Source organism: Festucalex cinctus, chromosome 13 (genome assembly GCF_051991245.1).
Source record: "Festucalex cinctus isolate MCC-2025b chromosome 13, RoL_Fcin_1.0, whole genome shotgun sequence".
NCBI classification, from domain to species: domain Eukaryota; kingdom Metazoa; phylum Chordata; class Actinopteri; order Syngnathiformes; family Syngnathidae; genus Festucalex; species Festucalex cinctus.
In genome coordinates this window covers 18,853,038-18,870,000 of record NC_135423.1, presented here as the reverse complement: position 1 = coordinate 18,870,000, position 16,963 = coordinate 18,853,038, and the positions used below count along the sequence as shown (strand labels likewise).

Sequence of the window (16,963 nt, the reverse complement as noted above, 5' to 3'; positions counted from 1 at the left end):
AAACTAATGTTATGTACACGTTGTACTGTATATGCACACACAAACATACTGTTTCCATATTAGGGTTGTCAGTCGGTTGTAATTTTTAATCATAATAAATCGCATAATATACATAGTTAACTTGTGATTAATTGCAAATTAATCACACATTATATAATAAATTTTCAAGTTTTTTATACTATTGATAGCATAAATATTGACAAATATTGTAGCACTGTCAAAATTTATCCATCAATCGACAAGTAATCAATTATAAAATTAATTGACAACTATTTTAATAATCAAGTTCTCGTTTGGAGACATTTTTTAATTTTATTTAAAATTGTCCAAATCCTCTGATTTCAGCATATCTGATTTCTGGAGTTCTTTATGAAAGAAGACTATCGTTTATGTTTGAGCAAAATAATACATTTGCAAACATCTGTTTAAAAAAAGTACACAAACTAAGAAGTGTGAAAATTGAATCATAGATTTGTGCTGAGGCTGATGAAGGATCATTCAGTTTGTTAAAGGAAAATAAATGAAGATTCCAAAGAAACCAAACTTGAAAGAAAAAAAGCTGCAACGGAGGAAACGGCGCCACGTGAAGAATAATAATGATTGCATGAAGGAAGTCCGAGACATGCGCACAAATTAATGCAAAGTCTTGTTCGTCACGGTGGAATAGAGTGGCATTGAAAAATGTTATCTTGGCCGTACATAGAACCTGAAATCTATCTCCCCCTGCTTCAACTCCCTCTTGCTGATAAAGACGAGAGATGCAGGAAAAGTAATCGAGGCACACTAGCACAGATATGAGCAGTCCCCGAAGGCCTGAGCCGAAGGTGAAACTGTGCCTGTTTCAATCGAACGGGCAGACATTTCAAGGAGCTCCCTAAGGGTGACCATTTTATGGTTAGCTTGGTTGATACAAGGCAGGAGAAGGGGAAGAGACAGGGACGGAAGCCAGCATTTAAGCCTTGCAGATAACTGGAGCGTTTGCTTAGTTCAGCCCATTAGCCACAAATCACCAATACTTTGCAGTGGTGCCAAGACCACTTTAGATTGATTTCCTGCACTCCACTCCAACGCTGTCTTTGGTTTTACTACATTGCCAGTCTCCACTCGGCAAAAACCCAAAAGGCCTTGAAATGAGTTATCGTGGGCAATGTTTGACTTGGCAAAATATAACTACTTCTTTTGAGTACAAAATCATTCCCTCTAGAAGCTTTTAGAGTGTCTGTAAAGTGTTTACATGTCTATGCGCTTTCACAGAAAGCCTCAACAGCGGCCGCTTGGTTTAATAGGAGCTGTTAGTTGCATGGAGTGAAGAATATATCCCAAATATTAAAAGGACCTTTGAACAAAAAACACTGGTAAGAAAGACACTGTGCGATAGCTGGTTAGCTTTTCTGGGGGGGTGTTTTATGCGGTGGCTTGCTGTTACTTTGTCCAGGGGACTTTTCACGTGAACCTGAGCTTTCACTACCTCCACAGGTTGTCTGCAGAATGAGAGCGGTGCAGCCCAACAGGTGCAGCAAAGATAAAAGAGGGATCATTGCGCTTCAACCGAGCACCATGCTTACTCACACGTTTGTCAGAGATCCCACCAGGCCAAACATCCACGCAGATATATCAGAGAGGGATCCGAAAAAATGTTTGAAAGTCCAACATTTGACAATTTGGCTGATTGTAGGCATCTAATAGCAATAAGCGGTTACACATCGCAATTTGCAGGTCAAAATATGGATTTTACACCTCAATAAAACACATTGAACTGTAAAATTGAGAATCATAGACTTGAATATTTTTAAGAACTAAGGAGACTTTCCCAAAAAGTCGCTGGTTTGGATAGATGTACATCAAGGTAGCCACGACATGCTTATGTCACCTATGCACGGGACATAGGCGGTCAACCTTGGAGGCAAGCTTGGTGCAACTTACGCCACTAGCTAGCTATCTGCTAGCTAGCTAGCAACACACTTTGCTCGCTTCTAGTTTGGCTATAAATGTTGCGTACGCACTCGTGGGTCAGTAATAATCAGCTCCGTGGTGGTGAAGAGGCTACACATCTGAGAAGTATCATATCATTATCACGAAGGGTTGATGACGAAAGACGATGAAGCCAGGCTAATTTATAAGCTAAACTAAAACTGACACAGCTAGTGCATTTAACACCAAAATTTAAGTGCTTGGAGTAATCAATTCCACTTTTGACAGACATTTGGGTGGAACCACATTGAAGCAGAGAACATCCAACTTTGAACAATGAAATAGCAGGCAAACTAATAAGTTCTTTGGACGCTGGAGAGAAAGTCTACTTGCTAAACTGAACCACAAATGGAAATGAATTACGATAGGCTGCGCTGTATGTCAACCTGGAGGATTGGCCTATAACTCAACTCAACTCAACTCAACTCAACTCAACCTCAACCTCAACCTCAAACTCAAACTCAAACTCAAACTCAAACTCAAACCAACTCAACTCAACTCAACTCAACTCAACTCAACTCAACTCAACTCAACTCAACTCAACTCAACTCAACTCAACTCAACTCAACTCAACTCAACTCAACTCAACTCAACTCAACTCAACTCAACTCAAACTCAAACTCAAACTCAACTTTATTTATAAAGCGCTTTAAGAACAGGCGTTGCTGTATACAAACCTATAAGCTTAAACATACATTAATAAGCGGTTTGGAAAATGAATGAAAAATGTACAAGAAGTATAAAGTATGTATAATAACAGTAATAGTATTTTTTTTAAATCACAATAGAGTCCTGAGTTTTGATTTTGACTTTTGAGATGTCCGTGCAGTAAATGCTCTCAAATTTACATTACAGTTGATCTTATCTTTTTGTTTTTGTTTTTTAAATCAGTTTCACTTAGCTTAACATGAATTTATCATACAAAGCTTAAGATTACTATATATAAAATGGAAAACCAATTATGTATTTGTTATATTCATTAAGACAGCAGCAAAGCATCATAATTGAACCTTATATTTGATCATGTTTTATTACCTTTAACGTAACAAAATTCAAATGGCCAAACGGAATGAAAATGCTCAATATAAACGTCTCTGAAAGGCTAACCCTGTGACGTTGCAATATCTGCACTTTAACATGGCAGCGTCTTACCAAGAGCTCGTCTGCGACGAGAGAACTACTTGGAACTTGTTTTTATCAAGATACTTCCTAATTCATCGAATCTCTTATTTAGTAATTAGAGGAAAATATTCTTTCCAGCCTTTACTCTGAAGCGTGTAATTATAACATTTTAATTTTTAATACCATCCATCCCCCTTCATAATCATCTGCAATTTCTCAGAAGTAACATAAAAAGATGTAATTAGTGAAGGATGAATTCTTTATTCCATAGTTCCTCAGTCATTTGTAGAAACATCCCAGCAGTGTGACATGGTGTATCCAAGTATTTTGCTACCTTTATATTGAAAAGATGGTTGAATTTACATTTCCTTCTGATGTTCAACCCTTTCTTCATCCCTGCATCTTCACATTGATCGCCTGCTCCCCATCTTTCCCGCCCACTAAACGGCATCATGGAGACGTACTGCAGCTGACCAGTCTTAAAATGATCACCTGTTCTAAACACCCCATTAACCCCCATTTACACACATACGCACACGCAGAAAATATAGCTGCGTCTGAGTACGATGTTTTATTCACTGGAATGTTTGCATTTGAACATGGTGTACATTTGTGTGTTTCCTGTCCGCATGTGTGCATTCGTGTAGCTGTGTCTGTCTATTTTGCGAAATATTTGTTTGTGTGTATGGCAAGAGACCTTCACAGTGTTGGCTCGGCAGATGCTGTGGCAGCCACTGTTGCACTGCACCTTGCGCTCGCTCCTGGCCTCAAGCCCACTCTTAGACAAACACAACCACAATATGACGCAGACACACACAGTCCTCATTTGTGCCTCATAATTCATAGAGAGGGGATTGGAGAGGAGGAAGAAGAAGGTTATTAAAATCAAATGCGGGTATTGACGGCTGAGCTTCCACCTGAGGTTTCAACTCATTGATCCTTGCGTCTTTTCTTGCTATTCTCTCTAATTCCCTTTTTTATTTCTCTTGTTCATGCTGTCTGTTTGAGTTGCGGTGTCAGATTCCTCATCCATATTCAGGGCCGAGACCATCTGTGTGCCTCAAATATGCATGGACCGGCATGTCGGTCCCGCTCGCAGCCAGACAATGTTTAAGGACAACGCTGGTGTCGCATCGAGTCGAGGAACGGCACGTTTTCTTCTGTCTGTGCAGCTTGCAGCCTAAGTCACATTTAATTAAGCGATTGTCTTGCTGAACATGTTCGGATGAGAGCGACTGTGGCTGTCATCCCAGTTGGCGGCGAGGTGCAAAATGTAAGAAAGTGCTGAGTGATTTCGGAGAGGATTTTTTGAGTCCGGTGCTCGGGTATATTGTGTCAACAGCTGACAGAATCATTCATGGAGTCAAAAGACTCCATGTTTGCATAGATTAGAACGCAAACACAGACAAATAAATGACGCGACAGAGAAAATAACAAAAGGCTTTTTGTTAGGAGGAACAACAAAGCCCGAAAGCTCTTTGTGTATCCGAAGGAAGGAAAACAAGCTATGTGGAGTCACGTTGATGGCGTGCAGACTGCATCGTGTTCAACAAGAGATCTTACAACTGCAACTTTTATGCTAGTACAATAGCCCAGTTTCAATTTAGAGTCTTCAATGAACCTAACACGCTCATTTTTGGAATGTGGGAGAAAGAAAAAAAGGGTCAGTTTTTTACATTGGCCTACCTCATAATAAGGTCCAAAGCTGTGTCGGTGTTTTAGCTCGCAAACTGGAGACATGGTAGCGGCTCGGGTTCGATCCCCACCCCAATTAAAAATAAAAATACAGTCGATCGCAAGAGGGAAAAAAAAAGGTTGGGCTATAAATAGAAGAGAGTTGTGTTTTATTTTTTTTTTGTTTTTGCTATGAGAGATAGACCAATATTTTAATTTCTGGGCCAACACCGATGCTGATCATTAGTAGTAAAGGAGGCCAATAACCAATATTTGGAGCCAATATTCATTTTCAGTAAAAAAGGGGGCAAAAAAAAATGGTGTCAAATTTTCTTAAAATACAAATGCCAATCTTGACTTTGTTGTAATGTCGTAAAGCACGTCTATTGAACAATTGTTCAGACTTCTCAAAATGTAGATTTTTTTTTTTTTTAACTTAGACAACATACTTAATTTTACATTTCAAACAAAATGTTCAGGGACCTCCCAAGGTTATCAGTACGTCTTAAAAAGTTAAATGGAAACTTCAACAGGAAAACTCCTTAACTCTCTATAGTTTTGTGCAGTAAACATTTTTTTTCCTGAAATTTAAATCCTAAAATCTTAAACTTTCACATTCCTTTGTTTTAATGTTGAACAAAAACAAGATTTTTCAGAAGATTCCGAGTGTCAGCAGCATCTCTTGATGCTTTAATTGAAACATTAAATAAATAGTTCCCTGAGATTAAAATGTTTTACTTTTTAGCTTTTATCGCCTCAGATTTAAAAAAAAAAAAAAAGGCTGATACTGATATTCGTCAAAATGCTCTATAGGCGCCGATAATCGGCCACACCAATCCCTATCCCTATTATCGACTCAAACAGAGGAAGCATACATTAATTATAATATATGGTGGCGTATAAGTTATGTATCTCGATGCCAACCAAATGTACCCTTTTTTGGAAATTAAAATATGGTCACACTATATGCTAACTCCATAGGGGAAGACCGAAGACGGTATTCAAACTGACAATCAAGTACCTGTGAGTGCAAACCACTGGGCCTGCCCTCGTGTAAATATCGTGCTTTAAAAAAAAAAAAAAAAAGAAAAAAAAAAGAAGAAGAAGAAGCAGATAACCAGGGATTTTTTCTTCTGTTCTCTAACCACCGCTAACAATCTCTGCCATCTTGTCTACTCATCGCTCTGTATTTCCACTTTCACTTTTTGCCTCCTTTTCTCTCTCCATTTCTCTGTTTCTCTGCAAGTTCAACATGTACCCACTCTTCTTGTTATGAAGCCAATTAGTGTATCTGAAATAGTTTCCATGGCGACAGGTGCTAATAATAACGGACACCCCCATACCGAAGGCTGGGAACGCACACGCGGTGCACGCATACATGCATGTACATACACGAGAACACGAGAAAGGCAAGTCACAGATGTACAAATGCAAAGTTTGCATGATTAAACATGCATTCGTACTTTCAGCTGGAGTCGTAAACGATTGAAGGCAAGCAGATACACAACAGCAGGTGCATGAGAACTGGATTGTGCATGACTTGTGTCAAACTATTTTTTATTATTGATTAGCTTGGAATTTGTAAATGAGAAAATCATTGCTTGCTATTAGGTACTATTATTAGATACAAGATCTTTTTGAACAGCAACAACATAAATGGTGTTGTTCTTATCCCCTTGTTTGCATTTTCATTCAATTCACTGATGAAAGATGATTTGAGATACAAGGTTTTTGAGTTACACGTGTGGTGACAGAATGAATTAACCGTTTATCTCAAGGAGGCACTGTATTGTATAATAGAATGTGGATGCATTGGCATTGCGTTTCATTCAAACTTATAAATTCTGGAGTTACTTTGGCCTGAAATCTTTCAGCGGTTGCTGATAACTACATGGCGGAACAAAGTGCTCATAATGTAAAGCCCTTGGAGCAATTTTCTCTACAAACACAGCAAAGCTGCCTCTGTGCTCTCAGAGAGGGGAGCTCCAGCACAGATCAATACTTAAAATTCTACTCTAAACCACAAGCTTACCTTCACGCTCCTTAATAGAACAGAAACCTGAAATCCTTCAAATTTAGCATAAGATGTGTATATATATATATATATATATATATATATATATATATATATATATTAAGGGTGTCACGATTTCGATTTTTTATCGAAATCGATCGAAATTACGTCACGATTTCGAGCATCGAAATAGAAGAGAGGACACACGATTCGATGCCCCCCCCCCGCGCCCGCCGCCACCGCCACCTCCCAGGAAAGCAAATGAGACGCAGCCATTCAGCTACTAGCTAACGGCACTTGTTAGCTGACTTCTCCTGCAGTCATGATGGCAAGCGCGGACAGACACAGCAATGGTGCTTCAAGCCGCTCCCGCTTCTCTCGTCACCAGTTTGGAAACATTTTGCGTTCCCGGTGAGTTATGTCGACAACGTTCACGTTGTCGATAAAAAAGACCACAGTTGCAAGATATGCTATGTGCGCGTACTGTACTCGGCCACGGTGTTACGCCCGGCTCGTCAAGGGGAAGGGAAGTAACACAATAACAGAAAATATAGAGTAGATAAACACGGGTCGACTTTAACATCTGAGTAGTTTTAATTGAAATTTCAGGCAGGGGTTTGACAAGGGAGTGAAAGTGGAAGGTGAACAAATAATAACCGCATTTGACAGAACTGACAGAACGGAGGAGAAACAACAATAACCAATAGGGGTATAATACACGGATACACAATAGCGTCGCGCTGGCACAGTCGTCCAATCGGAGTGTCGCGCTGGCACAGTCGTCCAATCGGAGTGTCGCGCTGGCACAGTCCTCCAATCAGAGTGTCGCGCTGGCGCATTCAAACTGAATGGCCCGAGCCGCCAGCCGTAACAACGGGAAACACGACAAACATGACGGGACATTTACGCAGGCATCACAAAGATTTAGATTTATCAAATTCAACTAGAAGTGGGAAAACAACGGTCCAACCAACTATTTCATCCTCATTTACAGTGAAACTTCCACACACTTCAGCTCGCGCGAAACGCCAGATCCATAGGTCTATTTATAGCAGCAGACCTGCAGCCTTGGAAAACGCTGGATTCAAACATTTAATTAGTGTACTTGAACCACGCTACAGTATGCCCAGCAACTGTAAATGTTGGGATATAGTTTGTTCAGGCTGTATTTGTTCCATGACTTTGGATACAATATATTTTTTGTTGTTGTTGCACATTGCACATTATTTTAAGAGGAACGCACAGCACACTGTTGTAACCAAAAACAGTCAATAGATGGCAGGCACCCACTGTGACTTTTTGTTTTTGTTTTTTTATTTTTTATTTTACACTTCAGTAAGAACAAGACGGTTAACTTTATATTGTAAATAAATTCTTTGAATTTGATCATTCCTGCCTAATGTCAATTATCATATATTACATAAATTTACACAAAAATAATATGGAAATTGCATCACCTATATGTAGCCGATCTTTTGAAATAAGATTTACTGTACAATGAATAGAACCAATGATCATAGACTAGCCTTAGCCTACAGAAGCATATGCCTCTGTGTTATAAAGTGGGGGAGCGGAGAAAAAAAAAAAAAAATAAAAATCGAAAAAAAAATCGAATCGTGACCCCAAAATCGAAATTTAAATCGAATCGTGGAGTTGGCGAATCGTGACACCCCTAATATATATATATATATATATATATATATATATATATATATATATATATATATATATATATATATATATATATATATATATATATATATATATATATATATTAGGGGTGTTAAAAAATCGATTCGGCAATATATCGCGATATTACATCGCGCAATTCTCGAATTGATTCAATAGGCGGCCGAATCGATTTTTAAATATCCATTTTTGATGGAAAAATATTTACCAAAACGTCTTAGGGTTCACACCTTAAGCATGGAAAAATGTTATATGAACGGAACATTAAGCCTTAATATTTTATTTTAATGCTGTTCAAACATGAAACAGATTACAACCTGTATAAGACTGAAGTTTCAGATAAATAAATAATACATTTTCATACAAATCTTACACTGTACAAGTTTACTGATTAGTGCAGCTCTTAAACTCTTTTTCACACTGAAGTTAGCAGTGCACCGTCGTCAACCTCATAAATTGTGTATGTGAGTTAAACAATCAAACCAAATTAAATAATATTTTTTGCCATAAAGCTAGGAAAATGATTCCCATTGGAGAAGGGCTAGTTTAGAAATCTACTGCTATTTTGGCGGAGTAATTTACAGTTAACGGCCATTTTGTCAAGGTGTGGTCTACTTTTCGCCAAGACCACAGGGAAAAGCTTTAGTTTTTACTTCCTGGCAGGCTTCTAAATCAGCACTTCCAAATATGGGCACATTCGCGTGGCCCACACTAACAAAGTTCATTTGTACGTGCCGATGAGACCGATTCTGAAGATGAACACAGTACAGTCACAGTTTTTGTTTAACGTAATGGCAAGCTGTTTACTGATATGTTAAGCATCATTGGAGCATTTCAAGGCTTCAAATCTTCAGCAGCGCTTCAGTTCACTCCATGTAAACATCAACCAGGAATTTCCATAGGGGACTCAACTTCGCAAACGTAAGTTTCTCACTTTAAACTGTTAGGCAGAAAAGTAGATGTAGTAACCATGCAAAAGAGAGATAGGGAGTGAGGGGGTGGGAAAGTGGCAGTTTATGTGTGCCTATGGGTATGATGAGACTTTTTGCAGTAACATAGTAAAAAAATGTGATGCTTAGCCTCTGATTTTTGATTATGACATTTGTACAGATATTTCTTTTCCTCTCTCCTGAGATTAATTATAGAAACTACATTATCTGTGCATAACCTCCACAGCATATTGGTGCTTGTGGTGTTGGCATCAACGGTGCTGCCTTGTAAAGGAAACAATCTTGTGCTCTCATGACACCATTATGACTGACAGCAGTACTGCTTTGCCCATTAAAAGGAGAGGGTTGCTAATGAATGCGAATAAAAATGTATAACTGAATGAAATGACACGTCTCGAAAATCTTTGGTTTGTTCAGACCAAAGGTCAAGCAGCTGCTGGATGTGGCAAAGTCTCACAAAGTTGCCCAAGGCAGCGCGAGCCGAGGCAAAGACTTGTCGGCATGAGTAGCAAATGTTTTCAGCTGAAGAAAACATTTAGACCTACCTCAGGCCTCAAGATGGCAAAAGCCAACAGCTCAACTTACACACATATGTACACACGCACACACTGCTAAAGTGAGGTTTTAATCCACACAATATCAATTACTTTAATATTTTAAAATTAAAGAACATAAAGGAAACTATCTAAGAAGAAATAAATTGCTACATTCTTCCGTAGCACTACCTTCTGATATCGATCAACTGCATCTTTGTTTGACAGCCTTAAAATAGCATTAAAATGTAACAAGGCAAAGGCATTCTGCCCACAGGCAAAACCGAGTGTATGTAGTTCTTCACTTGCACCGAAATAACAAGTGTACAACGGTAGTGACAGTTGGAGGGAATGACCTGAATCCAAGTGAGAAACAATTTATTTGGAAAAATAAAGTAAATCTCTGAGGCTAAACTGAAATGCAACACAAGAGGAAACTTGTGGTGGTTTGAAAACACAAGCTAAAGCACAGAAACAGAATGCACAATTGAAGGAAACTCTTCATTTTAAGTCCCGAGCAGCTGTTCGACGCCGCAAGATGTGATTTCTGCCGAGCTAATCAGAGGAGCAGCTGCTACTGCTGCACTGGTGATTCTTCGGCCATCATATATGCCCGATATAGAATATAAACTATCACAACAAAGCAAATTAAAGTCAATGTGGCCATCACGGCTTTATTTGATGGAATTCATGTCTAGCATTAGGTAATACAATGGAAGTTTGATGGAATGCACATTCTGAAATTGTAGCTGATCAGACTTATTGTACACATTTAGCATAGTTTTTAGTTTAAGTGATTTCCTTTAACCTCACTCTTCACTAGGATTTAGAACCACTTACTTTCTTATGATTTTACAGTATTTTAATCATAATAACATCACAATTGTGTAAGCAATCTGAAGAAGGATACAATTCAAAAAAAGAAAACTTGTACAAATCCAAAGTAATTCATGTAATACACAATTCACCCACCCTTCCATTCATTTTCTATAGCGTTTATCCTCACACGGGCCACAGGCGTGCTGGAGCCTATCCCAGCTGACTTTGGACAAGGGAACACCCTGAAATGGTTGATAGCTAATTACAGTATACAATACTCTCAAACTGCTTCCATTACAAAACGTAAATCGATGTTTTAGTCATCAATGTATGTATGTTGCATGTGTTTTAATTTGTCATATTTAATGTTTGAAAATGAAGGCACAGCCAGGGAAGACACAATATTATATTTAGGAGAGATGATTAATTGACAACCAATAGATTGTCAAATTAATAAATAATTATGTTTGACAATAAATTAATCAATAAATTCATAACCATTAAATTCAACAGAAAATATTCTCTGATTTCTGCACTCCTCCATGTTCGTCTTTTGTGGAAAATTTGCAACATTTTACTAACTTAGCCAATCACTGAATCAAAGTGTAAATAATTTGTCTGTGCATTTTCTACACTGTCAATTTGAAATAACGTCCTGACTTTTAATAAAGGGATGGAAATGAAAACATGTTTTTATGTAATTCACTGATTAATTGACAACATAGTCGGACAGATTAACCAATTATTAAAATAATAGTTTGTTGCAACCAGTGCTCTCAATGTCAAAGTGTTGACTCATTGCTCTATCACAAAAATTATCGCATTAATCATGTATTAACGCTGAGATTATTCCCATTATTAATTTTGACCACAGATGATCCTTTCGCGTGACAGCGGATGGTTATGTTCAAGGTAGAACAGGTTGTGTTTGAGCAATAAAAATAACTAAATAATATAAATAAATAAATAAAGCATTAAAGTAAAAAGTTTAATACGGTACATGATTGCATATGATATTCAGAATATTTGTTCATATCAACCTGTTGGGGTCATTTTAAATTATGCAAGTAATTAACTGATTAGAAAAAAGAGGCGGATGTGTGTGTGCAGTGGATCAAAAAATGTTGAAGATGTCCTCATAACATTAAATGTAGAAAGAATTAACACATAAGGTGCTCTTCAATTTAGCGGGCAAAACATTTTAATAAAAAGCCTTTTTAATTATGTGATTAATCATGATTAATCAAAATTCTAAGATGTGATTAATCTGGTGAAAAATGTAGAGTAATTATTTGACAGCTCTAGTTGCAACCTTAAGATTTAGGCATCATCTGTCTACCAGTTTCAAGTTATAATGCAGTTTTAATAATTGAAAAACTTTACATCAGCAGTACAGGCTTGTTTTTGTTTGTTAGTGCAAGCAGTCAGTGAGTCCTGCGACTTTTCCCCCTTGTCAGAAAAGTCATCTCTTTTGGGTATTGTTTGGGTATTGCAGCTTGGTAGAGGAATGTTATTCAAAACATGTTCACCAAGAGTGGCTGTTAACATCAGCTTGTTTCGGCTCAGTTCTTCACAAGACCATAGAAACAGGAACTCATTTTCTTACAAATAAGTATTTTTACCGTCGTACTTCATTTGAATTCCATTTAGAAAAATGCAATTGTTTATTTTTGGATGTAACTCTACAGGAATGAATGAATGTCAATACTGAATGTTGGTGTCAAGCTACGGTACAGTGCATAATGATACAATACATTGTGATATCGATATTTTGTCCCGCTGCTACTCATCACACCTTCTGTCTTGCTTCATCTCACCCCAGCTGTTGTTAATGTGCTACTGACAGTGAGGGGGGGGCTTCTACTAGCTTTCACTGCTGGACCAACTGGAGCCCTCAAAGTGTCAGGGGGTCTGTCAAAAGACTGCACCATTTTTTTGTGTGTGCGCCTCACGCAAAAGACAGTGAACAGAGCTTGACCCTGGCAAGTTAAATTAAAACACAGCCTCATTAAAATGGTTCCCTCGGTATGTTTCTCTCTCACTCATACAATCTTGCCTCCATGTTTAGTATGCTGTCGCAAGCAGCAGCGCTAATAATCACAAGGCCTATTTATAAGACAGTGGCAGGCTATCACAATTAAGTCTTCAAATTAAGTGCACACAACTGGTCCGCCATTGTTGGTTTTGGTTGTGACCATTGTCCATTCCTTCACACAAAACTGGTGTTAGTGTTTAGAAACGGCTTGGGTGGATGGTGTAGTCCTTTTGGCCTAAAGTCCCATTTATAAAAAAAAAAAAAAAAAAAAAAAATCTGTTTTCATTGAAAAATGGTTTCATATAAATCATCGCTCAATGTGCAGCAGCCCCTCATTTCGTTACCATGACAGCTGCAGTGGGTTGGAGGGGAAGAATAGCACAGTTCTACCAGCAAGTGACAGGAATTATGGCCTGCATAATTATTTTTCTTACTTCTTTCTACCCTCTTAATGAGACTGTATTCTTTAACTTTTCTAATAGTTTCTATTGTGCTCAGTATCACTTGCACGGCATGACATATCAGTGATTAAGATTTTGGTTAAATAGGGTGAGCTGGGTGAGCTGATTTGGATAGGGTGAAGAGGCCAATAGGAACAGTCATCCATCGTCACGGCTAATTATAAAACAACAACAACAAATCATCACTGGTGGATTTCTGACTATTTGATGATGATGTTGTGCTCTAAAATGCAAAAAAAAAATAAAAAATAGTCAAGCAGCAGTCCCTAACAAGGAAGCGTGTCATTTTGTTTAATCATCACTGCACTGCGATATCTCACATTAGATTGACATAATGAAAATTTCTCATACAGCTGGAGAGGTCATTTGTCACTTGAACATCAATATTGAGTGACACAGCACACTGAATTTTCAGTCTAACTCTGAGTAGAACAGTGATAATAATATCTACAATTCAGGGGTGTCAAACTCATGTTAGCTCAGGGGCCGCATGGAGGAAAATATATTACCAAGTGGGCCGCATCAGGAAAATAACGGTGTATAACTTAAAGACAATTGCCGTCATTTATACGCAGATTTTTGTGGACCAGCCCTAAATTACGGAGCTCAACTGTAATCATATTGTTCCACAAAATAACAAATGGAATGCGGCAACACTTTGCCGGTATATGTTCCGGACGTGTTAAATCAATCTGTTTTGCATATATATTGTTCCCACAATGCATTGTGTGGTGCAGTTAATGATGTTATAAGGACGCTAATCCTTGTCATATCTATTTGTGTTACCTGTAATTGAATTTGTGTCGTATTTAACATGTTTATGTCAGTGTATGATTACAAAAAAAATAATAATAATTAAACAAACCATAGTTTAAGTTGTGTGTAAAATAATGACATCCAGGATGACAACTCCCCGTACAAGTTGCATTGCTTATCTGAGGACTGCTTGTGAAATTACAAATGTATATGTTTTGTTTGTGGCCGGCTGATTAATTAGTCATTAGACGTTACAATTTTTTTATTTTTTTTATTTTTTTACTTTACAAAATTATCTCGCAGGCCGGATTAAACCCATTTGCGGGCCTGATCCAGCCCGCGGGCCATATGTTTGATAGCCCTGAACTACATCATCTACTTAAAGAATCATATTTTACTGTTGGTGTACACATTTGTGTTGGGCTTTCTTGACATGTATTGAGCATCTGATACCAACAATGATACATTCTTTCTCACTCAACCATAAGCACCTGGAACTTCTTGTCCGGTCTTGGTGACATATGCTTGGGAAGGGAACATTTCATTTGCGAGGTCAGCCAGGAAAATAACAGCATGCATTGAAGCATGAGCTCTGAGCATCTTCTTTCGTTCTTTACCCACACGCACACACACACGCTCAGTCCTAATTCGAAAAACTTCCACAAAAGTTGGAACTTTCTCAATTTATACAGAAAACAGATCCAAGCACCCACACGCACATGGACCCAATCAGTCCAGTTTCCAAACATGCCCTTTTTTACCGTAAGAATCTGAGGCTGCGCAGGAAATAATTTAAGAGATCATTTATTTTACACAGCTTCTCTTTCACTTCTCTAGGAAAGCATCTGTCAACTCTAAACTTGTTCGCAAATTAATTTAGTAGGATTTTCACCACAAGATAATACACATTTGTAGGGAAAAAAAAAAAAAAGTTTTTAACTTTGTGAATGTTGTTCAATTATTTAAAGGGGAAGGCTGTTGAGAGTCAAATTATCCATACCCTCGGATATTGAATCATTGCATAAACTCATTCACTTGCAGCCATTTTCACTGAAAAAACCCCTTCGCTCCCAGTTGTTTTACAGGATTTGACTGATTTTGCAAGGCCCACAGAATATTGTGTTCTATTGCTATGAAAACATGTAACCTACCAAAAGAAAGATTAGATTCTCTTCTTTCATCAGGAAAAAGAAAAGTATTTTTCTGTTTCCGTTTTGCAGCAATTAGCATTAGAATATAACCAAGTTTCATCATCATTCATAAACCTGCAGTGGGGAAAGTGCTTTGTTTGAACATGGCCCTGGTTGATCTCTTATACTCTGCTGCCATCTGCTGGCTGTTTTTGTAATAACTTCCATTGCTTCAACCATTCTCTTCAGTTCAGAGGCGGCATCAAAGCCTTCTGTATGCTCGAGCATAAAAAAAACATAAAAACTTATAAATACGTCTTTGGGAGCATGGTAATATTTAAAATTAATTAATTAAAATATTTAAACATATTTATACATTTTGGGGAGAAATGAGTTAAATGAATTTTCATTGAAAGTTGAATACACCAAATTTTATTGAAATTAATATCTGCTTGGTTAAAATTTTGAGATTTTAAAATTTTTCTTATATATTATATGAAAATATAATATAAGTGTTTTCTTCGAGGCCATCTGAATCCAGCCCTACTCTCTGTTGTTACTGTGTCTTGTCTGCGTTTGGGTCCTAATTCCGCACCTCACATACTGGACCAAATTCTCTTGAGAACTCGATGGATGCCTGATGGGAGAATAATTATGTGATGGAGCCGTGTGCTATGAAACACTCACACGTTACTTGTTTGTCCCACATTTTCTAATTGCCTCCTTCGCACCATGCCTGCTTCATGCGCGATGATGTGAAATAGAAGCTTTGAAGACATGAACTCACTTGATAAATTTAATTGAGCTCACGTTCAATTTGTCAATAAAATACCTTGACGGGAACATAAAAACACACTCAGGCATCTCCATACATCTCGATCACAAGGCAACAATGGAATAAAAACACGAAACTGGCCTGAGCAATTATTGAATTCTATTGTCCTTGTCTGAAGTTTCAGTTCCAATTACTGTTTCTGCTCTGAAATAACACATCTTCACTTCTCATCGCCCCCACACCGACACGACTACATGACAGTTGCCACGGTGATAAACATCACAGAAAAGGAACAACGATCCAACGGGGAAAAAGAAGAGCAAATTCATTCAAACTCATTCCCTTCGCTTTGTATCTTAACCTTTGCAGTGGCCTCACTCTTTTATGCTTTTCAAAACATTTTCTTTTTCTTTTTTCCAGTTGTAATTTCTCGTTCAGCCTCTCTGTCTCCCCACGCACTTCTTCTATTTCTCACCTCCCAGACCAGGCTTGTGTGTGTGTGTGTTTCAGTTAATGGTGTATCTGTCCATGCCATGACAAAATTAATGACATCCACAGCTTGGCTGAGGGAGTCCAAAGGCTAATGAGAGATGGCATGGTGGTTCTGGTCATTAAAAGAGGGCCACCTCTGCATGTATGCTATTAATCACAGGGCAGTGATGACATTATCGAAAGCTTAAATGGAAAGCTAATAACAAAACTGAAGAGAACATTTCCATTGCTGATGTGAGTGACGCCTTGCATTGGAATTTCAGCACTTATTCATACCGACGTAACATCAATTGAGGCTTATTTGTAACCTTGGGTAAGCATAAATGGAGTTTAAAATGTAATGAGTAATGATGGATGAATCATAGCCATTTAGTCTCCAAAATGTGCTCTATTAATTACGGTAAATGTCAGTGTTCGTTTTTTTTTTCTGAAAGGATTCAATCCATCTAGCTCCTATACTGCTTAACCTCATTAGGCTTGTTAGTTATATGAACTTATATTTTTTTATTCAAGCAGACATGCCCTTATTATGCAAATCCCAT

General features: G+C 37.9%; 1 protein-coding gene and 1 long non-coding RNA gene across 4 annotated transcripts in view; one reads left to right on the top strand and one right to left on the bottom strand.

The window, feature by feature from the left end:
- LOC144033367 (uncharacterized) overlaps nt 1–1,639 on the top strand; it is a 12,890-nt gene extending 11,251 nt beyond the window's left edge. The window contains exon 3 of the long non-coding RNA XR_013287956.1: nt 1,477–1,639. This is a non-coding gene — a long non-coding RNA (uncharacterized LOC144033367). The remainder of the gene's footprint in view (nt 1–1,476) is intronic.
- The window catches only part of pde2a (phosphodiesterase 2A), a 162,549-nt gene that overhangs the window by 74,356 nt on the left and 71,230 nt on the right, over nt 1–16,963 (bottom strand). The window lies entirely within an intron of this gene.